The sequence below is a fragment of the Halyomorpha halys genome, unplaced genomic scaffold (genome assembly GCF_000696795.3).
Source record: "Halyomorpha halys isolate HHAL.00 unplaced genomic scaffold, Hhal_1.1 Scaffold625.1, whole genome shotgun sequence".
Lineage (NCBI taxonomy): Eukaryota > Metazoa > Arthropoda > Insecta > Hemiptera > Pentatomidae > Halyomorpha > Halyomorpha halys.
In genome coordinates this window covers 339,730-364,467 of record NW_027114461.1, presented here as the reverse complement: position 1 = coordinate 364,467, position 24,738 = coordinate 339,730, and the positions used below count along the sequence as shown (strand labels likewise).

General features: G+C 30.5%; 1 long non-coding RNA gene across 1 annotated transcript in view; it reads left to right on the top strand.

The window, feature by feature from the left end:
- The window catches only part of LOC136796829 (uncharacterized), a 343,861-nt gene that overhangs the window by 18,821 nt on the left and 300,302 nt on the right, over nucleotides 1-24,738 (top strand). The window lies entirely within an intron of this gene.

Here is a 24,738-nt window from a genome sequence, read left to right as displayed (position 1 = left end):
CATATAGCACTAATAATCTGTTAATTAATGAAACCAAATAATAATGATGAGAGATAGTTGACCGTGGATAAATTATACGAGAAGATGGTTGGGGGGTGCGGTTTGGACCGCACCCCCCAACCATCTCCTCATATGATAGCTGTTAAAACATTTTACATTTAACGCAATCTCATGGATACCCCTAATGTAGATAGATGTTTTTCCCGATATAAAAATCTATTTCCAACCATTATACCCCGTCCCAATGCTACCCATCTGGGTCAGTAGTCTGTAGATGTTAGAATTGCTAACTACTAACTGCTACAAGACACTAATTACACCGCGAGCGGGAGTAGGAAGCGATGTTGCACTGCTGACCCACTGCCGTGCTCTTAAACTTCTTTTGAATTATCGCCTGCCAAGGTTCTGCTACTACTCGACTTCTCTACAATCGATTTTATGAAATATTCATACGCCCTTGAATCTCCGGTAATAGTTAATATCATGTTTTGAATATCGATTTAGTTTAACATTCAGATGGCAGTGATCGTTACACTATCTATCGTATTTGCCATTTTACTTCCTGAACTAGCTGTAGTTACAGAAATTATGGTATTCGGTATTTTTTTCCTCCAGTATTCCAGTAAATTCAAAGTGATGGATTTTAATGTGTTGTTTTCAATTTTATCACACGTCAATCTTTATAAATTACTGAAAAAAAATGTGGCTTAGTAATCGACAAAGGAAACAAAACAATTTCAACACCACCTCAACATTTGAGGTTTTTATTTTTCAGGGTGCTTAAAATTCAAATTGTAATTAGGAAAGATTGTGTCAAAGATCTACCTTTACTTAAAGTTTAATTTTTTTTCTATATATTTATTTTATTTTTTCTCTTCTATTACTTATTTTGTTATTATTTTATTTATATATTTGTAAGTATGGTGTGCATGAGCTTTGTGATCTATATTACCATTGTCTAAAAATATGAGAGAAGGTAATAATACAAGAAGAAAAATCCTTCCGCCCTTACTTTCGGATATTCTCTGAGACTACTTAGCTGATTTTTTTTAAAGATTTGGCACCAAAGTGGCCAAAGACATCAATTTGACTTCGAAATTACCATTTGAGTATGATTGCTATACAATTTTGCTTCAAAATGTTGTCCGATTAGAAGTTTCATGGAACTAAACCTTCTCGGTAGTTGATGAAGATTTTGGACAAATATAAGTGTTTTGATATCATTTATTTGAAAAGCCTTTTGAAAAAAATGAGTTGAAAAACAACGCCCATTTTATCCGGTTTTTATTTTTTTGATTTCTATAAAAGTCACAGAAAATAAAAATTGTTATTGAATCATTATACTAAACTCCTTAAAAAAAAAAAAATTGAATATTTTATCCCTCAAAATTTAAAGTGTTACTGACATTTACACCAATCTTTACAAATTACTGTATAAATCATAAATCATTGTGTAATAACAAGCTATCATTTTTTTTTATTGTTCTATATTTGAATAAATTTGACAGTCAGGGTATTAGCTGAACCGTGGGATTATTCTGAACGAACTGGCACAGGAGTGATATATGCAATCATCAGCACTCTCATAGCGCGAAGAAAAGGTATGCCAAGGTCGGGCAAGGAGCACGAATGACTCCTTCACGACCCACCGCACATGTTAGGTCCTTAACATTTTTAAATTACACACTGTCAAAATTAATATGGAGTAATAACACACTGAATGGAAAATGAATTATTGGATGGGGTTGGTTCAGATTAGATTGCGTGATAGAAGGTTAAGAATGTATGAAATTCAATTATTAAAGCTGTAGGGGATCCATTAAAGGTATTTAAGAGTATTTAAAAATCCGACTAAATGGAAGATATAAACAACATCAATCTGATGTGGAGCGCGCATCATACGATTTTCGCTTCCACCCAAGAAGGATAAATTTCAAACAACTTTTTTTGTAACTAAAAAAAATCGTATTGAAAGGTGTTTAAATAAAAAAAATCAACTTTATTCCTGCCTGTAATGCAACAAGCTCGTGTACATGCGATTAGAACGGAAATAGTTCGGGTAATCTGAGCTGTCTACACATTCCGTCTCTGAACCAGTAGTTCCCAAATAATTTTCGCCACTACACCAACGGGTAAACGTCCTAGGGGTACACCGAAATGTAGATGGGAGGATTGTGTTAAAACTGATTTAGTAGAATAGGTTTCGAGGAGCGTCACTGGAGGAATTTAAGTGGAGAATGATCATCGAACCTTCGGGTTCGTTAGGCCTTTATCATTATTACAGACTAGAGACATACACCGAGAGCAAGCCTAGAAAAAAAAATATAAGTACGAGATAAGAAAAATAAAAATATAAACAAAATACGGGCTAAAATATAAATAAAAAATGAGCTTGTAATATATTTTAAATATACAAAAATAAAATAAACAATACTATTAAAAATTTAACTACACTATAAACATTTCTTTAGGTAGAAATTGAGGCACATAAAAAAAAATCATAATAGAGAAAAACAATACAAAACTACTAGAAACTTCTTGATGAATTCTGCCTCACGGCGTCAAATGATGATAAATATTTGCCTATAATATTTTTCTTTATTCATTTATTTATTCATCATACCTAATAATAATGAGATATAGTTCAAATAAACTCATTCAAATAAAAAAAATTAAAAGTAATTTAATGAATATTTTGTTCCAGACTTATGACCTTTCAAGTTGAGAATAATACCGGCCTACAAATAATGGAGAATAAACTAGACTGACGTGTTAATAGACTAATTTTCAACATAAATAGATTTTACGATGCAATACATTTTATTTGAATTTACGTAAATTAGTGATTTAATTTACGATATATATTAAATTAATTTTGAAGTTCGTGTTCCTCAGGCACAAATTAGAAAGGTTAAAGAAAACAAGTGGTAGGTATTTAACATAAAAAAGTAATAATAAAGTAACGAATTTTTAAACAAACAAATCAGAACTAAGAATACGAATAAATTGTAGATTAATTATTGAGTGGATACTACAATAAGTGCAGATGTAGAAAATAGAGGAATCAATAGGTTGGAAAGGACTGCCGTTACAAGACATCGGATCTCGAGTGGCTACTGGAACTGGATGTCCGACATATTACACAGTCATTTCATTCCACCTCATCATGTTTCAATCTTCCAAAGCACAGAAGAACAAAATGGCTAAGTGATGTTCTTAGTAAGAACAGCTAACAACCTGTCTGTCAAATTTATTTAAATATAGAACAATAAAAAAAAAAATGACAGCTTGTTATTACTCAATGATTTATGATTTATACAGTAATCTGTAAAGATTGGTGTAAATGCCAGTAACACTTTAAATTTTGAGGGAAAAATATTCAAATTATTTTTTTTTTTGACTTTATAATGATTCAAAAACAATTTTTATTTGCTGTGACTTTTATAGAAATCAAAAAAATAAAAAAGGATAAAATGGGCGTTGTTTTTAAATAATTTTTTTTCAAAAGACTTTTCAAATAGATGATATTAAAACATTTATATTTGTTCAGAATCTTCATAAACTACCAAGGTTTAGTTGTACGAAACTTCTGATCGGACGCCATTTTCTGTATATCTGTTGAAAATTGAGATTCGAAATTTCTCACGATCGCCTTCCTCTTCCATTCCATAACGATGTAAAGTAAGTTACAGTGGTACCAAGTAGGTTCCCACTAGCTTTACGAAAAATACAATTGAAGATTCTCTCTTTTAAGAAAATTACAACTTTTCAATTATTTTTTTGATTGAACAGATCTAGGTATTAATTCTAAATCTGTTTAGTCAAACAAATAATTGGAAAGTTGTAATTTCCCTAAAAGAGAGAAGCTTTTATTATATTTTTGGCAAAGCTATTGGAATTGTACTTTAGCAACACTGTGAAGTAAGCCATCGATGTATAGGTAAGTAAAATCACCAAATCAGGTGGCTTAATTTGAACCATTTTTAAACTTTTTTGCTTTTATTTGGCATTTAATGTCCTTATGTTCTCCTACTTAGGACGATAAAAAGAGATTATTTTACTAGTTACAAACCTATTATAGCCTGAGTTGCAATCTCGAGAGTAATTTCCAAGGTCGGTACAAAATAAACGTCAACCCTCGTAGGCCGGATTCAGTCACCTAATAATACATAAATTTGTGGCTGAACATGTTCGGCCATCGACGGCCATTTCTATCATATAGTGTTTTTTAACTTGATGATTACATGAACCATTATTTATTTCTTTTATTACATAATTAATTAATTACTCAAACGATTCGGCTGGTATATTCTAGAAACGCTTTCTATAAGTAGAGATTAGAAAAAGCGAGACCATATGGCAGCCATATTGCCAGGACATTAATCCTTATCAAGAAAACAAGAAAGTAGAAGTAAGAGGACGTGTTTCCTTCTCAGCTGTTGTGAGGAAGAGTGACGTATGTGGGGCCTTACAGAATGAGTAATGTGCTACGATATGTCAATGATAGGTAGCCCCAACGCTAATTATATTGGTTATTTCTCCTAACAGATTTCTTTTCTGTCTTTAAATGTCAAATATTCGGCATGGTTTCGATTTTAAAGTTATGAGATCAGATACATTCGATTTTCTTTTTTCTTAATTTTATATTGATTAAATGCGACTGAAAAAAGTCAATAGGCATAAGTCCGTATAGCTTTCTTTTAATTTCTAATTTAAAGACTAAATGTTTTTTATTTATTTTTTTAATAACTTTAGTATGTGCTTTTAAAAATGGCCGTTTGCCAAGAAAAACACTTTTCCTTTTCCCTTAGAGACTGAATCAATTTTCAATAATCCTCTGACCTTTTTTTTTTTTTTTTTTGCCAATTACGGGACAAGCCGGTCTGAAAATATTGTCTTAACGAAAATAGGTTTGCGCATGTGTAAGTGAAAGCAGTGAAGGAATTTACTTCTTGCTTTGTCATCTCTTTTACATATACTTACTATTTTGATATTTTTTACTATATTATATTACTATATTACGCATTGTATCATCCCTTGGTGCAGTAAATATTTTTAGTTATTATTACAATGTTATATTGTACCTTATTGCATTATTTTTGCAATGCCATTGAAATTTTTTTTAAATTAAAAAAAATGTATTTATTGATTAGATATTACAATCTGCCACACCGTTGTGGACAATAGGTAATAGTGATGAATGATCACATTCATACTAAAATAAAATAAAATAAGAATGAAAAAAAAGTACATAAAAATAAATAAAATCTCTCTTGAAATATATTCAAAGAGAAGGATAAAGAAAGTGAACATAATAAACTATTGCAAATATGTGCATGAAAAAATAAAATAATCTCTAGTCACATTTACACTCTTATATACACCCTTTGCAATTAACAATATGATTTTCAAAGCGCATAAATATATATGAAAACATTATTTATGTGGCTTTACTTAAGCCATAAATAGCCAATCCAATTATATATCTGACACGATATAATTACACAAATGAAAACCAAAGTATATATAACTAAATATCTCATTATCTTAGATAATATATAATCAGTTTCTTAATCTACTTGCCTACAAGAGAAATTATTTATTACGTTATCAAGGTGAAATGAAATGTTACTCATACATTTTTCAATAAGAACGGAATCCGGTATCAAGGAAAGATATCTATTCCGAACAACGCTCCTTATCAGTGAAACGCCAAGTTTTAATTTCGCTCCAGGTACGAAGAGATAAACGAGTCGTAGTATTAGTAATCAACCACGCCTTTCGTGTCTGTGTCCCTTCTCGTGTACTATCCAAGAAGCCTTGGCAGATTTTACATCGTGAGTTGGATGTAGGATTGTACTCAACAGCCCACAGGCGCTAATGTCAGTTCTAAGATAATTTGAATTATAAGATGGAAACAAAAGTGTTCAAACAGATACAATCAATGCAGGCCTACATCTACTTATTATGGACAAGCAATAAACTTTTAATATGACAACAACAATGTTCACAATAGAGTAAGAGTATTGATGAATGATTAGGAAGGTGGTTATTTCCAATCTCACTACTAAATTTATAAGTTGCAATTCTGTTTCCTCTCTACCGAAGCTAGGTAAGCTATATATTAACAATTATGAAAAATTATTTTAGTTCCAACCTTTTTAATAATTTATTTTAAATCTACAAGGTTTCGGCCCACATGGCCATTATCGAGGTTAATATCTTTGTTAACAGGTTAAATTACAAACTTTTCTTCATTAATTATAAAATTATTATTAATTCTAAAGAATATATCCCAATTAAAAAAAAAAAGTAAAATGTAAGCTACTTGAAAATGCATTGAAACGTTGACACTAATAAAATAAGCTTTTACGTTATTCTCTGACCGCACCACCAACTGTCTTACCTCATACATATTATCCACGGTCAATTATCTTCTCATCTTTATAATATTATGGTAAATAAATAAATTCAGCACGCAAATAATTATTTACGGAATCGCATTTTATGTATATAAAATAATATCTATCTTTGAGTTATATTGTACGATAGCTATTGTAAACCGCAGGTGTTTATGGAATCCTTCATTGCCCAAGAGGAAACCGTTGTTGGGAAATCGAAATAAGAGAAAAATATTTACATTATATATAACGGCCTCGCAAGAAGAACCCGTTGTGTAATCTCAACTCGGTATGGATGTTATTTAGAGAGGAAAAAAAAAGTGCAGACACAGCTTTCCGAATAAGAGCGTTTTATTCAGTAGCCAGTGCTACCTGAATAGCGACAGAAGCCAATTCCTGACAGATCAGCTGATGCCCAATTGCTAGATATAGTTGACATTGAAAGTAGGCTCAGCAATTAGGCAATTATCTGATACAACTGTCGGCGGCCATAACTCGCCCTGATTGCCTAAGTCAATTGAAAAACTTCTCCGTGTTAATTAGTCAAACGAGGTCTTTAAGGGCTATTCTCATCTCCATTTCTTTTGTTTTCCTTTTTTTTTCCTCTGCCTGTTAAAAGCAATGAAGGAGTCCGCTTCCGTTGAATATTAATTGCGAATTAGGAGATCACTGTAAGGACTCACGTTCATTAAGGTCATTAAGTTTATCTCTTTAATTGTTATTCTCTCTATTTAAAATCTTGGCTAATGTCTCAAAATATCCTTTATGTGCAATTGAAATTTAAAATGTGATTTATTGTAAACATCATTTTATTATCTTTTTTTTTCTTTTTCTTACTTAATTACTATTCCTGTAATACTTATTACATCTTCTACCTCACTTAATTTGTTTTTAAATTAAAGTATTTCTTTTTTTATTTAATTCATGAAATAACTATTAATTTAAATAACTTAAGATCGTTAAAACAAAATTAAAGGGCTATTTCTAGATATTACTTAAATAAATTCAGTTTAATAATGTTTTATATGTGGTAAAGGGACTGATTTCTTAACTCACGGGCCTGGGTTCGAGTCCGGCTGTGGCAGATAATTTATTTATTCTTTTATATAAACCTGGATTGACTCCGGAATCCGGAGACCATCCTTGAGCACTCCCGGGCTGTATAAAGTGGGTTATGTCCTATCTGATTCTTGTATAGGTTGGGGAAAATATCTGTTGGTTGGACTTCGTCTTAGCCGGATCTCGTCCTTGCACAACCATTTATCAGGTAAACTGTACTTTCTTACCCATTCCTAAACCTAAAACCCTTCTTGTGTATTTTTTTAAAAATTGAATTAACACAAATAAAAAAGTGCTGCTATAAAAAAAAAATTATATTTAAGTTAAAATAAATTTATCTATTTTCGTTGTCCCTTTTTAAAGATATAGCTCAGAAATATTTTCTCTGTCTTATAAAATATTACTAACCTGATTATTATTACTCTGAATTCTATCGAACTTTACTTTATTCTGCTTCTTATCACTTCCTTTTATATTACTATTTATTTATGATATTGTCTTATTGTTTTACAGTTAGTTTATATTACCCTTTAAATTACTATTTTTATGACTGCTGCTTATTGCTTATATCTGCTATATTGCTTGACTGTTGTCAACTTACATGTTATCCTCAAATTATATCACCTGACCTTTTCTTATTCTTCAGTGCCCCCTTCCAGATTATAAATGTATTTACCCTGTTATACTATTTTACTTATTATATCTAAACAATAATTTCTTTCACAACAGTAACATTTCCAATCAGTCAATTCTCTACCTTATTTGTTTAATTTTCGTTACTTATCAATGTATAGGACTGTGTGTAACATATACTGGAATAGTGTAACACTTACTACTGTCTTAAATTTATTAATTTATCAGTTCATTGTTAATTACTATGTCAGTTAAAATATCATTTAGCTAAGGCACTGTGCTACTAACTCCAAGGAATGCTAAGTTTGAATCCTTTTGTAATAGATAATTATTTATTCTGTTACTGTTGGTAGGGGAGCCCTCCGGAGTCCATGCAGCCTCACAATGTGGGTAACCTTAATTATAGAAAAATCTGGTGGTCGAGCGTGATTCTTGCCAAATCACCTTCTTGCGCAATCTTTGTTTTAGTAACAGTACTTCCTTACAAAATACTGCACCCCTAACCCTTTATGGGTTTTAGCTGTGTATTTATAAACTTATTATTTTTCATCTGTTCATTACTCATTACTATGTAAGTTAATAATCTTTTTGGTTTTCATTTTTAACTTCCTAACTATTATTTATTCATTCATGCTTTATGTTTGTTTGTTTATAAGCTTGTTATGCTTTTTTATATCAGCTTTATTTATATGCCACTTTTTTACCTTTGGATTAGCTTTTCCTTCCCTTTTTTTTTTTTTATTTTAGCCTCGATGAAGACCTTCAGCATATGTCTAAACGCTTACTATTAATCAATAGTTGAAACTGTTTTGAATGTTTTTTGCCCGAATCTCGGAGTATCTCCTAATTCACAAACGATTAATAATCTATATATAATTGTGAGCTTTTTTTTTTACTTCCAAATAAAGTGTTCTGTCAAATTAAAGAACAGTCAATATAAAAACTTAGATATTCTAAAAATTCTCGCATGCATACGATTACGTGGTTGCGATCAAGTCAACCCGATGGAAGACATAATCGAGATATACTTACTTGAAGAAAAAATGATAACCATCAAATCAGCCAACCCCCAGAGCACCGTAAAGTTAGCTGAACATTCGCGAGAATACTATAAAATAAGAAATATATAAAAAAGAAAAAGAAAAAAGGTTATTGGCAGGTAAAAGGTGTGGTTGACTATCAGTGGGGAGAACGTGACCGAGCAGTGGGGGTCAGGGACCTGATCGAGCCACCACTGCTCATCGTCCAGGCACTGCAAAAGCGAAAGGGGCTCAATCTAACGGTCCTTCCGGAAAATGGTTATAGCCGATATCGGGGCAGGAGCATGTCCTCGAAGGACGAGAATGTCCTACGAGTCCATTCGTATGGAAGGCAGTTCTATAGTTCTTGGCAGTCAAGTTCCTGAATACCAAACAGAATATAGGTTGTAGTACCTACATTTATTTTTTTCTATCAATATTTATACGTCAAATACTATGAATGGGAATCACATAAAGAGAAACCTCTACATAACGGACACACACGAGGACCATGCTTTTATTTCTTATTCAGAGGTGTCTCTCTTAAGTTATTACGAATTAACGCAACAATAACATTAGAAACAGGTTTTAAAAAAGGTGGAGTGGGATAAATGCAGAAATAGCACAAATGTGAAAGTCGTATGTAAAATGGTGGTATTTGAGCGTCTTGCCTTGAAAACCATTCTTTGTTCTCTGATAATTTCTATTATCTATCATTCTCTCTTATTTGATAAATATTATCACTCAAAATAGAAAGTCAATATCTCCATTACTGTATTAACCGCGTTATCCTGTTTTAAAACTAGACTTTATAATTATTGGAAAAAACTGTTCATTTTGTTAGCAAAAGCTGAGTAAAAAAAAATTCTGCTTTTACCCTATTGGTTAAATTTACATTTTCCTACTAGTGTGCAAATTATAGTCAAAGTTGCATTGTTACTATGTAAAACAAGCTGTATATATTTTTTCAAAATAATAAAATATTGAGGATAAAAACTCCTTGTGAAATATGGGGTGCGTTTGACCTATCATGGGTTTTTTGCACTTGTGTCTGCTAAATTCGATTGGAATTTATTAAAAATGATACTCGAAAAGTTTTTACACCAATCTCCATCACGCATCCAACTTTTGGCCTCACCGAAAGTGACGTTTTTCAAATGTGAAGGAAATACAATCGTGCATACGTAAACGAAATTCATGTCAACTGTATCAAATTAATGTGATAAAGTTGATGTGGTTGCCACGTACGTTGGTTAGAATAGGATCTCTTCTTCGTATGTAAGAAATGACCACGTAAGGGGTAAATAAAAAATGAAACGATTTGACTATTAAACAAAAAGAATGGAAATAAAATTTGCCACTGGTCTTAAATGTAATTTTTGAATCTGAGTAATATTTTCTTTCACTTTCTATATGAAAAGAAAGAAAGCTTCTCTAATATTAGGGATGAGGTAGCGAAAATTTACCATACAAATATTATAATTGTCTGTATGTATATTATAATGTGTATTCATAGTTAAGTTGACGTTTCCCTTCGCATTATTTTTAAATGAACAATACTTTACCAAAATTATCTTTATTTTGTATTTTTTAATTAATGAATGATAGTCAATATTTTCTTAAACTAAATTAACATTCTGATTAATTTAAAACACGAATATTCTTTTTGTGGTTAAATGGTGTAAGTGGTACTGGTAAATTAAGGTTTTATTTCAACTTAAAAGTGGTTCTTTTAGGCGGCACAAAGGTAAGTTTGTTTGGCTTTCCTTTTGTTCTTAAGATATGCTATCTTATCTTCAGGACTGTGTTTTCTCTTGTCCAAAAATTAATATTATTACCTTCAAGAGAACTTATATAATTGTGTTTTATTTGTATTTTTATAGCAGATAAATTTGTTATCAATTTAGTATGCTCATTTCTCTTGTTTTTTCTCGATATCTTATAATTTTATTTATCGGCAGACCGGGGCTCTTTGGAAATAATGATACAGATGTTCGATATATTTGTTATATAAGTGAAATATTCACTGCTTGAAGATATTTCTTTTTGAAAAAAATACTTGATTCTTTCGGCATTAAAAGAAGAAATTATTACTCGAAGTATTATTTATTTAAATTTACAACTTTATTACATAAATATGCATAAGCAAATGTGATGGTAGTTATATTACAGAGGCACGATACCATCTTGTGGAGAATCTACCCGTTGGTAGAACTCCAATAACACTTCTAAATTAGAAGGTCTCGAGGCCATCTTCTTTTTAGACGCCTATCGGGATTATCAAGTTTTGAAGAGGTAGCAAGGTTAGAAATAATTGGATTTGAGTAGCTGGGTTGTTTATCTTAATATATATCTGGTTCTCTAAAAATCGGCAACATGTGGAACATTGAGGTCCTTATGGATGATGTTTTTTGTGATAAAGTAAGGAGCATTAATGATTGTGAATTACAGGGAATATATACGAGAGGAAATCAATGATTTATTGGAGCTCCAAAGCTCAACTCCGTAAGTCCTTATTATCGTCATGTAAATGATTCTTTGTAATTAATAGGAAGTTCAGAACGTTGTGACTAGTAAGCGTCGAAATCGATGAATAGTTTCCTACTTTTTCGATATTGTATGTGGATTCTAAGTTATCTGGATGTAGTCGTAGGTAGCAGATCTGGACAGGGAAGAAAGTAGAGTATTATTAAAGAATACTAAAGGCCAGAATGTCAAAATGTTATATATATTTTTTAAAATCATTAATATAAGTTTTAATGAGGTTAATAATAAGTTAGTGTAGTTACAAATTACTTCTATAGAAGAAGAAAAATTTTACTACCTCAACATTTAAACCAATATTGCAAAAGACTTCCTTGTAGTTGAAAAATTTATATGTTATAAGATTAATATATTTATGATATTATTTTATATATATATATATATATATAAAATTGATATATATATATATTTATTTATTTATGATTAAAGATTATCATTCTATTTTTACTGCACCAATAATATAGTTTATGAACTAACATTATTGATTTTGATCAACGATGACATATTTCCCTCTCCGATTCACTTCTTATAGGTTTCCAGTACTCTCCAGGAATGCCGAGATTGCCGACTGGAAGCTGACAATAAGGTAGCAGCACCTGGTTCACGGCATGTGTACCTTATTAGGGGACCTTTGTGAGGTCGTCAGGAGTCCCGCATGGCTTCAACTCCGTCAATATTATCATTTTATTTCACTTCAAGGAATCCGAGATTTAAATTTCTAACTTTCCGGACTCTTGCATGTGGGTCAAAAAATACAGAATATTAAAGAAGTCCCAAAACCGCTACGAAATAACTCACTTTAGCGCTATGTCCCTGGGATGTCACGGGAACCTTTGGATGAAAATCTTTCGATTAGTCGCTCCAACGATTTTGATAAAACTCCGTAAATCAATGTACGTTGAATGGTATTTTTATCAGCGTGGTCTTATCGGTATTGAAGTAGTTTAGCATGACTTAAATTAAGCTATAAAATTGGTTTCTTCTATCGTACCTTTAATTCTGTTTATTTTAATTATTACCCATCTCTCATATTTAAATTTAATGAATGGTTGCTATAGTTTTAACTACTGCCAATAAAACATTAAAAAGTTATAGTCAGGCCCGGGCTTGTGGAAGATCGCTAAAGAAAATACAGAAAATTCGAAAACAATTTTTGAACAAGCTGATTAGTAATGAGTTATCACAATATTTGGTGAAATATGATTAATATTAGATTTTCTTACCCTTCAAAATTTACGTAATAGTATTTTAGTGCGTGTTCGTGTGAAACGAAAAAGATATACATGTAACGATAATTACGTTCTTTATTCTTCAATAGAACAATATTTACACTTACATATATTACAAAACATTTATAATTTCAGATAACAACACACGTTCTTTTTTAAATTAATTCATTGTAATTGATCATATGGCGAGAGGTTTCAAATGGGTTTGCCGCTAAAACAAATGTAAAATAATGTAACTTTAAATGAATTATAATTAAAAATATATTTAAAAGAAATATACTAAAGAAATAAAAATGTTAATAATAATTTCGACAGTGGCAAACCCATTTCAAATACTCTCTTTGCAAACGTCAACTATTGCCGCTGAAGACGTTAATCATGCCACCACATCAAGTCCTTTTTTTCCTACGTCAAAATCTCCCGTCCCTCGTAAACTGGTACACAGAGAGAAAGCATAAATCAAAGTCTAAAATTATCGGTGATGTTGACCACAACTCTTCAGAATATTTAAGCTTTATTCAATTTTAGTGGAATTGCCTTAATATAATTATCATGCCATTTTTATCTGTATTTTTATTCATACTATTCATATATGATAACATTCAGATGAATAACCGTAAAACGTTAATAATAAGAAGAAAAAAGAAATTACTTTTTCTGTTGCAAATGTACATGTCCGTCTCGCAAAATAGCAGGAAGTTGGCGGTCTAAAGAAATAAGTTAATATTAGGAACGGGAGAGGATGTCGATTGAAATGTACTATGATAGTCCAATGAAGGCCTTCACAAAGACCCGAGGCTTTCACTACCGCTAACAACTTTAGAAAGTAGTGATAAAAAAAAAATTATCGAGTACTTATGTAAATATTTTTTGTCGATAGCACTTATCTGTATGAGAAACCAGTGTGTCGGACAGCTAGATCCGCCTGAATTCCATTCATGGTGTTCTATTTCAAGAACCTAAGTTCTATAGGGTCTTATCATATGTAGGTGGACAGCTGAGTTGGAATAGAGAAACTATCAGCTCTCAATTGTCTGGTTGAACTCAAAATGACTAGTTTTGATACCTGTCTGTATAACCACAATGTCAACCCTTTCTTTTTTTATTTATCATAGCTTTCTTTGAAAGAATAAAAAACAAGAACCATGGCGTACCATCAATGCAATACTAACATGACTCAGAAATTAACGTCTGGGTTAAATCGGTATTAAACATTTTTGTTTTTTATTAAAACCTATTTTTTGTTACCATCCAATGAACACTCCATTTTCTGGACAATGGTTTTTATGTTGCGTTAGTATTGAAGAATCCCGACAGACACAACACTCGTAGCCAAAAATTCCGGAAATATAGTTTACCAACATATGAAAATCTTGACTTTATTAATAATAAAAAAAAATTGGGATTAGGTAGCTCATTGGTAAGACAATGTGCTTCTAACTCCAAGAACTCGAGTTCGAATCCGGCTGTTGCAAATAATTATTTTCTGTTTCACTGTAGCACTGAGTCAACCCTGTGGGTCCGGGCTCATGAAGTGGCTAACCTTATACGGGTAAAAGTACCGCAGTCGAATTAGGTCTAGTAACAGTACTACCTTACAAAGTACTGTACTGTACTGAAACCCTAACCCTTCGCGTGTTGTAAAGGTTCAAATTTTATTTTTTTTACAAAAAAAAAGTTTTCTAAATAGTCTTAACCTTATTTATTAAATCATATTACATAAATATAAGTTTCGTCCGATCCGGCCATCATCAAGGACCATCATCATATTATTAACATTATTAATTATAATTTGCATACCTTAATTATAGTATGACAGTCTCACATTAATTATTAAAGTTTGCAGGCTATTAAGCCTAAGTCAATTTAACAGAGTCAAAGTAAACCTATAAAACTCAACCAATAAGACAAAACATATTTTTGTGTATTTGTAAAGGCTGATAAGATTTGTAATCTAATAATTTGTAAATGGACTGGATAATGAACAGTTCGACCGAAACGTCGTCCAAAATATAAAAATGAATGAAGTAAGAATCATTGAGTATTTTTATAGTTAACAAATAAATAAATTAATAAAAAATAAAATTGTATACCCTTAACGAAAGGTTAAATAATGAATATTAAAACCGCATCTTGAAAAGGTTTGCTATTTTTATCCTCTCAAAATGTCAAAATTACAATGTCCACCGGTGGAATTAGGGCAGAGATAAGTAGGGATAGGGTGAGCTACTTGTAACGAATTTTTATAATAGAAATAATTAATAATAATATACTAGTTTTCGTCTCAAATTTATTGTTTAAGGTCCTTAAAAAAAAATATTTACAGAGTCTAACCCAACCCTATTCCTTTAAGCTTAACAGCTGTTGTTTTTGTAAGCGGTTAAATGAACTTATCCTACTACCCCTCCTACGAAAATAAGCCGTTGATGACAGAGGGAAAACAAGAAGACATTCCTTAGGGAGGAAGAAGGGCGGGGATGTTGGAAGATATTAATGACTCCCTTTGGGCGGAACTGAAGCGGAGTCTCATCAGTCGGGGAGGGAAGGAGTATCGGTTGATTTATAGTCTACTATTGTTTGGGTCTGTTTACTTGATTTAGATTTCGGAAGGGCTTTCGGTACAGGTTGGTGGCTATATTAATGGTTATTGGTTTGTTTTTGCTCTAGAAGGAACACTTTTAAATTTTATTGTAATAATGTGCAGTTATTATTATATTATTTGAAAGTACAAACAATTTATATGTATATATAGTTGACCGTAAAGATTTAAATATAAGAAGATGGTCAGGGTTGCGGTAAAAAAAAAAGTTTAAAACTATTTGTTCTTTTTTTGACCGAAACTTGTTCTTTTTTGACCGAAACTTGTTCTTTTTTTTACCGCAACCCTGACCATCTTCTTATATTTATATACAAAAAATTTAGTTTGGTCGTGTCGAAAATTCAGAATAATAATATTTTTTAAAAACGTTTCTAGGACATGTCGCTATAGAATAATAATAGTAAAAATAGTCAGTGGGCGTAGTGTATCAAACAAAATAACAAAAAGATAATTACATAATAAAAAAAACTACTAATAATCATAATCCAGTAACTTTTAAGTTTTTAAACAGAAAAAATAGTAACTTATTAGTAACTTTATTCGTATTCGTATATTCGTATCGTAAGGACCGGAAGAAAGTCTATATCTCAGAAACCAAGAGACGTACAAATGTCTGCCTACAGTCTAATTAAAGCTAGTCAAATGCTCTGTAAAGTAGTTTATAATGGTTGTCTTCGTAGTAGTAGTATTTATGATATTTGATAAAATAAATTCCCAAAATATTAATTTCTAGTTTGAACAAATATATCTCAGGAACAACCATAAGACATATATACATACGCCAGCACTCAAAATAAGTAGTTTACGTCACGTATCATCGTAGGGGTTGTAGATTTTATGATATTCGCATATGAATATAAATTTTGCACAAGTTTTGTCCGAACAACTATAAATCTATTTATTTTAGAAATACCATAAAAACTACCACCCCTAGGAAGATAAAGGTTATAAACTACTTTATAGTATAATAAACTAGCTTTAATTTGAGTTCTAACAGACATCTGTACGTCGATTGGTTTTTGAGATATAGATTTCTCAAAATAAATTTCTTAACTAATTTTTCAGTGCATTTTTTACGAAATGTTGGTTTTAAAAAGCTATATCTCGGGAACAATTGAACTTAAGCAGCTACATTTTATTTAAATTTAGTTTAATGGCTGACATTTCTATTACCTTCTACACAAACCTGAGCTCCGAGGGCGTGGTGAACTCCTCTCTTTTTAGCCTCACTTTCTCTTTGAAGGATAGCTGGATATTCTAGCCTATATAAATATATACGGATAATTTATATAAATGTAAGTTGTTATTCATTGAAATGTTTACATCAAAAATCAAATCTTTATACTTTCTTAAATGCTTATTCCTGATTTTTTATGTTTATTAATTGGTCCTGTTTATTCATCGACATTAATCAAAACATTCTAGAAATAATATTTCTTTTACTTTTTAATTGTTTATTTTTCCGCTTGCTGCGGTCTAATTATGCTGTTGGTGTGATGGGATCAACAAACAGCTGTTGAATATTTATGCGGCCTTCTGCCGTGTAAATAATTCCATCAACATATCTTAAGCTGATTCTAGATTATTCTTCACTTATCACTGATACACTAATTAAGTTTTGTTTTCTCGGGCAGAGGTTGTCCTTGTCCCATGAATGAATCCAAGTTGTATTGAAGATATTTGTGTAAAGTATTATTTGGAATTTTATCGATTCATTTTATCCAAAACTGTGTTGGTTATAAAGTTTGAGTACATCATCCATAGAAATATTTGTAGTTTATGTTTTTTTCTGTTAATTTTATCTCACTTCTCTTATCTGTTATAATCTAAGATTGAATTCCTAAGTTCGTCTAGATAATTGAAACAAAAACAACATTAACTTGAATAGAAATTATATTCTAAATATAGAAATTAATATCAATTTCATTCCACTAACTCCTGTAAGCTCTTAACTTTGAATGAGCCTGAAGATTCAGTTCAAGGCATTTTAATTTGCACAGCTTTCATATTAGCTCACATGCATTACTGAGAAGAAAATATTTATACTAATATGTGTCATCTTTTGACGACGTGAGGCTGAAATTCATATTATAAAGAGCCCGGTGAAAAAAAAAAAATCAGTTGTTTTACCTCAATTATAGATTACTTTAATGAAAACTATGTATAATTAATAGTCAAAATTGATGAGTCAGACAAGTGTAGGTAGGGAATACAGCATGGCGGCTAGTTCTAAACTTTAAAAAAAAATAATTTTTCGTTCGGAGCTTAACATCTTTGAAACTTTCTACGATAGAAAACCTAATAGAACATAATTTAAAGAAGGGTAAATTTGCTAAAATATAGAGCTTTTCACGTTCGGTAGTTCCTGAAATACATTTCAACATTTCATGAAGATAATACATATATACTCTAGATATGTATATACATATATACATATATAATACATATATAATAGTACATACTCTAGAAAATTCACGTTAGTAAATTTATTGTGGGAATTATTTATCTCTGGAACCGTGAGATGTACAGATGTCTATTTTTTGATTTATGAAAAAGTATATCTCAGGAACCATTCAACTTAAAAATGTCTTCCATCAATAAAATTAAAGTTAGTTTAACGTACTATAAAGTAGTTTTATAATATTAATCTTTTTAGGGGCAGTAGTGTTTATGATATTTGTGTATGAAATTTTGTACAAACAACTAGAAATCAGTTTATTTTAGCAAGGATCATGGAAAATACTACTACGAAGATAAAGGTCATAAACTTTTTTATTTATAAAAACTAGCTTTAATTTGAGTGCTATTAGACAACTGTTCTCATGGGTCGTGAGATATAGCTTTCCCCTAGTAAATTCAGAAACTATTGAGTTTCAGTACAGTTTTAATGTTGCTGTTAAAAAAATGTGTCTGGGAAACTATTGAACTTAAACATCTCTGTTAGGGGTTAAATTTACTCTACTTTAAGTGACGTTCTATTAGATTTTCAAGTGCTTTTGGTAGTCTTAACAAAATGGAGATCTGATTGAAAAATTACATTTTTTTAACGTTTTGAAACAGTTGCCATTTTTTATTCTCCTTAACTATACTTAGCAGACTAGTATCAAATTTTACTAGTAATTATATATAGTGTTCATTAAAGAAATAAAAAATTAGCGTGAACTAACTGACTTTGATCTCCTCTTCGGCTCTTGTACTAAGAAACTTTTCTTAGTACAGATAGTACTAAATCAGGTTTGTGGAGCCAGGACATTAAAATAAAGTAAATTATGTTTTCCTCTTTTTTTTTTTATTAATTTTCGTAAAATAAGAAAACTATACTCACAATCTCATTGAATTATTTTTGTATTTAATTCAAAGTTTTTTTGTTTTGTTTTTTTTACTTATTTAATTCTATACTAAATAATCGTTTGCTCATTTTTACACAGTAATTTTTTATTGTATACTATTTTAAATATGTACTCAAACCTGACTTCTTCAGAATAGTTCTTTTCTTCAAATTATTAAATTCTCTGTCTTTAAGTTCCGACTGCAATGTAACGATGACAGCTGGTCGCTGCCGCTACCATCATGTAACTTTGAGCTTTTTCTAACTTGACAATAACATCAGGATTTCCTTGATAGTAGTATTATTGTCAATTTGCACATGCGCTGGCTGCCACCTGTAGACGTCTTGACAGTCATAACCTCGTAACACTATATAGCGTTATTAGCTTGTATATTTCCTGTTTGTTGTTTGTCTTTGGTGACTAGTTGTTTAGTAATTTTGTAATTTTGTAATTAATCAGTTGTTGTCATTGATTGTCCAGGTTGAAGTGTTTGCGAGGTTTGGTTTACTGTCAGCGTATGGACAAGCATTGTCATATGTCTCAATGTTTTACCTTGTACTAGTACGACTGATATCTGTCACATTGAAATGCCTTCAGTGATTATGACGTTATAAACATTACAAAGCTTTTCCAGATTTTTTTTTGGAATTATAATTATATTGTTTAAGCTTGTGCGCATTTTATTTTTTTACGTGTATAGATAGGCATTAGCCAACCGTGTAACCGTTCCACTTGTGCGGCCGCAGTGTGACATTAGTGACCGTGTACGCGGAGTGATATCAGTGATCGAACTAGCAGCTCTGTTATTTAAAGGTTTCTCTTTTGTTCTTGTGCTTTCTAATCCGACGGATCGAGAACTCTCCAATGAGCTCAGTCAGATTCAGATTTCGATGAAGAAAATAATAAAATAAATTAATTTGACGAATTGTATTTGTTTTGATAAGCCTGCATTACTAATATATTAATTTATTTGTTCTACTTTCTCAGGCTATTTATTGAATATTGTGGTATACCTATTTCGTTTAATTTGTTACTATGTTGGTGTCTTGACGAGACTATTGTACGCTTTGCCATGTGCTTGGTGAGGGCACATCTTCTGTACGACTCGATGCTTGTTCAAGGTTTTTCTTTTTATAAATTTGAGTTTTCTTTATAAGACCCTTTTCCACATGTCCTGTCATTCCTTGAGGATATTCTCTTTCAGTGGACTTGCAAGTTCTGATGGTGTAAGTAGGAGGATGCTTGCCTTTTCTGCTGCTTCAACGAACATTTCGTTTTCCCTTATATTAACATCCTCAGGCACCCATTACTTAACAATCGACTTTCTATTATCGTTTCCATATACTTGTACCTATCCAAAAGTCTTTTTGTGTGTATATTTATTTGTTTTATTAAAGAGTATATTGTCTGGTAGTCTACCTCTAAGTCAGTCTAGGTTTCTAATTTCTGTAGTCCTGAGGGCCTTCCATTTACTGGCTTTTGATACCAGTGACCCGGTTGAGAGAGAAGCGGGATCTCCGGTGTCCTGCTCTTTCCTCTATAGGTGGGGGGGAGGAGCTCGGTTTGGAGTTCCGCAGGCTGAATGTAAATAAGCATTATTGTGTTCAAGAGGTAATTTTACTTTAATTTTAATTTTGCTTTTTTTTTTTAAATTATTACTGTATTTTTTTCTTCTAGTTCCTATTTTGTTATCGTTTAGTTTATAATTTGTGCATATGGTGTGAATGAGCTCTATTATCCCTATCACCATCGTCAGTGATTATGATAAAATGTAATATTACACAATACAAAAAAAAAACAAAAAAAAAATAATACAAATCTATATAGTATTAATCTGACATTAGTTATCACTGTTTATAAAATATTTTAAATATGCCATTTTTTTAATATATATAAGATTGGTTAATCTTTTAGGACTAAAAAAAATTAATAAAAATAAATAAACTGCTGACTTTCTCCTTTTATCATGAATTACTGTTATTATGATCTTAGCTTTTTGAGATAGTTGATTACTAATTTATTTTTTCGCCTTGAAAACATATTAGTCTTACTTATGGCGAAGATAAAAGGATAATGACCCCGAAGCGAATGGCTGTAATAGTTTGCAGTATTATCAATGAATATAAATAGAAGAAATATATATTGATGTAATCTGTATTAGTAAAGCAATTGCTAATTTATTTTGTAAAATCTGCTATAATTTACGGAATGATAATAAAAATATGTTATTTACAATTAGCTGTACTACGCGGTCTCACCCGCATTAAATTTGGACTATACATCCAGGTTTCATATACCTATAGAATAAATGACTAACTGTATCTGGTTCATTGATTATTATCTGAAATGAATATCAAAAACAAAGGGACCCATTATAAAAAAAGTATCAAATTTATTTAGGAACACGCTAAGTTTGGAACTATTTAAAGAAATATATATTTAAAGAAATCTTGAACCACTTTAGATTAATCGTTAATTTTAGTTATTTTTCTCATTAATGAAGTTTATAATGGTATATTTATGGTTTTAATCATTGGAAAAAAATTTAAAAACATAATATTTATTGTGTAATTAATCAAGGGAGTGGATCAGGTGCCATCAAAAAGGAACTCGAATAGTACACAACTATTAAACGTTTCATCCCAGTTTGCAGGGCTTCATCTGGGCTTAAAACAATATATAAAAAAAAAATTGTACTTTTTTCACTGTTACAGTAGTTTTTTGTATTTTGTTTTTAGCCTTGATGAAATCATGTAAAGTGGGGCGAAAACATTTTTTTGATTCTTTACTACTTAAAAATTCATGTCTTTTCAGAATTGATAAGTGTACTCGCAAACTAAAAATTTGCTTATCTCGGTATGTAGTCAAATTGTGTTCTGTCATAATCAATCGAACCGTTTATCAGATTTTTATGAAACAATCCGAGTTTGTGCGGGTTCTACTTTTTTTTTAAACCACAAATATTTAACCGGAGTTATAAAATAAAATGCGTGATAAATTTTCTAGATTTGAAATTATTTTTTCTTCCATATTAAAACATTAAGCCTATTCCTCATTAGCATATATTCAGTTTTTCAATGGATATAATAATGTTCGATTTGGAGTTATAAATGTTTGTTGGAATATCGAATATGCGGAGAAAAAACTTTTGAAGTCGAAATTTTCATAGAAGTCAAAACTTGTTATTTTTAATTTTTATGAAAATTCGTAACTAAGGGTTTTTAAGGACACTAAAAATGATAATGACTTATTTATTCATAAAAATTTTTAATTACTTTATCTTATATATTTATAATAATGGTAATATGTTTAATTTTTTTAAAGCATTAATTACATATGAAGGGCATATAGTATTGCGTAGATTATTAATTTTCTCTTTATATGATGTTATTAACTATTTAATGGGTTTGAAGAAATTGCACGTTTTATTCCAATTATAAGACAAATATTTAATTTACCGATAATGGGTGGCTAAATAAATTATAGTATATATGTAAATGGCTTTTTCGTATTAAAATAATAATGTGAACTCCTACAACCCGTGAAGGGTCAGAGGTCATGCTCAACCCCCAGATTTTACCCCAATTAAGGATACCCACTTTTTGAGGTTGGGTGTATCCCCAGGAGCTTATAATGCCAGTATTAATAATAATCTGCCACAGCGAAATTCGAACTTAGGTCCTTCGAGTCAGCAGCTCCTTATCACTGTGCCACCCCTCCAAGTTATCCTATTACTAAGCAGACAATTTTGTTTTCTTTTTGTAAACAATTTATTGTGTTATAATTTTGTTCAATGCATATACAAAATGCGAGTTTTATGTAATGAATAAAATTAAAGTTTTCCATTGATTAACATCATAAAATAAAATTATTTTTATTTTATTCGTTAGGTTGTGCAATCAAGATGACCTTTTATTGCTCTTTTTTTTTTTAAATGGTATTCCATATGATGTATGGAATATTTTTCAATAAAAAATAAATCTGTAATTAAGATTCCAACCTTTTAATTTTTACTGCCATTTGAAGCAAGCACTTCACGACCAATTAAGCAAAGCCCGCATACACTGAGGAGGGAAAGGTTTGGACTGTCCATTCCGAATTGGAAGGTCATAGCCCATGTCCCCATCCGTCCTGGCAAGGTGAACCGCTGGTCTGTAGGAGTAACGGGCTCTGTAAATAGTCTCTTAGGGTTGTGGGTTTATTATGCGAGGGCCGGGCAACATTTTCTTTTTGTTCTTAGCCAGAGATGATCGAAAGCTTTTCCGAAATCACTACATTTGCGTTCTTGTTCAGGGTCATTCCATAACGTCTGATACAGGTTTGAATTAATTAAAATTCACCATAAGAGGAAACAAAAAACTTAGTTATATATTTATATATCTATTCTTATATTTTTTCTTTTGATTTCCTTCTCTGTTGCTCTTCTAATTAAACCTCTTATTATTGTTTCATCTATTTTTCTTATATCGAAAGTAAACTTCTGTGATGTTGTAATTACTAATTACTTATCTGTATAAATTGTAAGTGGAATGTTGGAACACTATTAGTTGACCGTATGATTGTAGATAATATTTGAAGATGAAATTACAAAAATAATTTATTTATTTTATTATTATTCAACTCTTCTTCACCACAGCAGTACATTTTCAATTCCATCACTCATTACTTTCCTTGTTTTTTAGTTTATATTCAATTCATAAATGTTTACCAGGTTTTGCGTTTACTATGTTTGCCTTTTTTATTTCAATTTCTTATATACCATATTTTAAAACTTCTTTATATTCTTATAGTCCTAACACATCTAACAAAGTTCGTATCTTGTTCTCATTTAGTCCTGATTAAGTCCTGCAGAGTGGGGCAGATCGTCAATTACTAATGAATAGGTTTTTTTGCAATTTTCGTACCCCTCTTGACTGCTCCCTACAAATATAGATGAAATGGTGATATATAATATTACCATATAACAATAATGTTTCAATAGTGATATATAAAAATCTGATTTACTAAATATGGAATGATCCTCGTTACCATCTAATCTTAAATCAGCTTTACCCGAAAATATCATATTTGCACCATGCCTATTTTGTTGACCATGAAAATTGTTATTAACATTTTTATTATACATTCTGAAGATTGTTAAAATAATTCGTTAAAATAGTTTATAAATAGAATACTACAATTTTTAACTTCTATGAATTTCAGTACCTTTACATGACTTTACAAGATCTCCGTAGGGAAACTAATTTTTTTTTTTTTTTTTATGGGGTGAGATACTTTCAAAGCTACACATTTTTATTAAATTAATATCTTTTTTGTTTTATTTTATGTATGCTTCTTTGTAGTTTCATTTATAACGATAAACTATTTTGTGCAGTTTTAACTAGTCTTAGCCCAAACTAGTAATAAACTGCCATATGGTATCATAATTTTGTTTTCATTTTTGCGATTATTAAAAAAGAGAATCGTCTATTTTATAATGAAGCATTTAAATTTTTATAAACTTTAAACAAATAGTTACTTAATCTTTGTTGCTAGTATATTTTATTTAATTTATGGTCACACGAATCTGAAATCGTCTTCTGTAAAAAATTAATATTAGCCGAAGAAAAATTTAAACAAGAATAGAAAAAGAGAATGGTTATTACACAATTTGATCAAATACAAATTTAAATTAAATATTTTTAATTCAAATTTGATCAAATACAAATTTAAATTAAATATTTTTAATTCAAATTTGATCAAATACAAATTTTCAGTGTAAATATGATTTAATCCTGTCTTGTATATATATTACTTATTTGTCGCCATTACTTTTTTTTTTATTGTAAAATTATATCTCATCTTGATAAATTCAATCAATAGCAGAAATATTTAAATGACGTGTAATTTAAATTAAAAAAAAAGGGAAAGCAGCAGCACGATGCC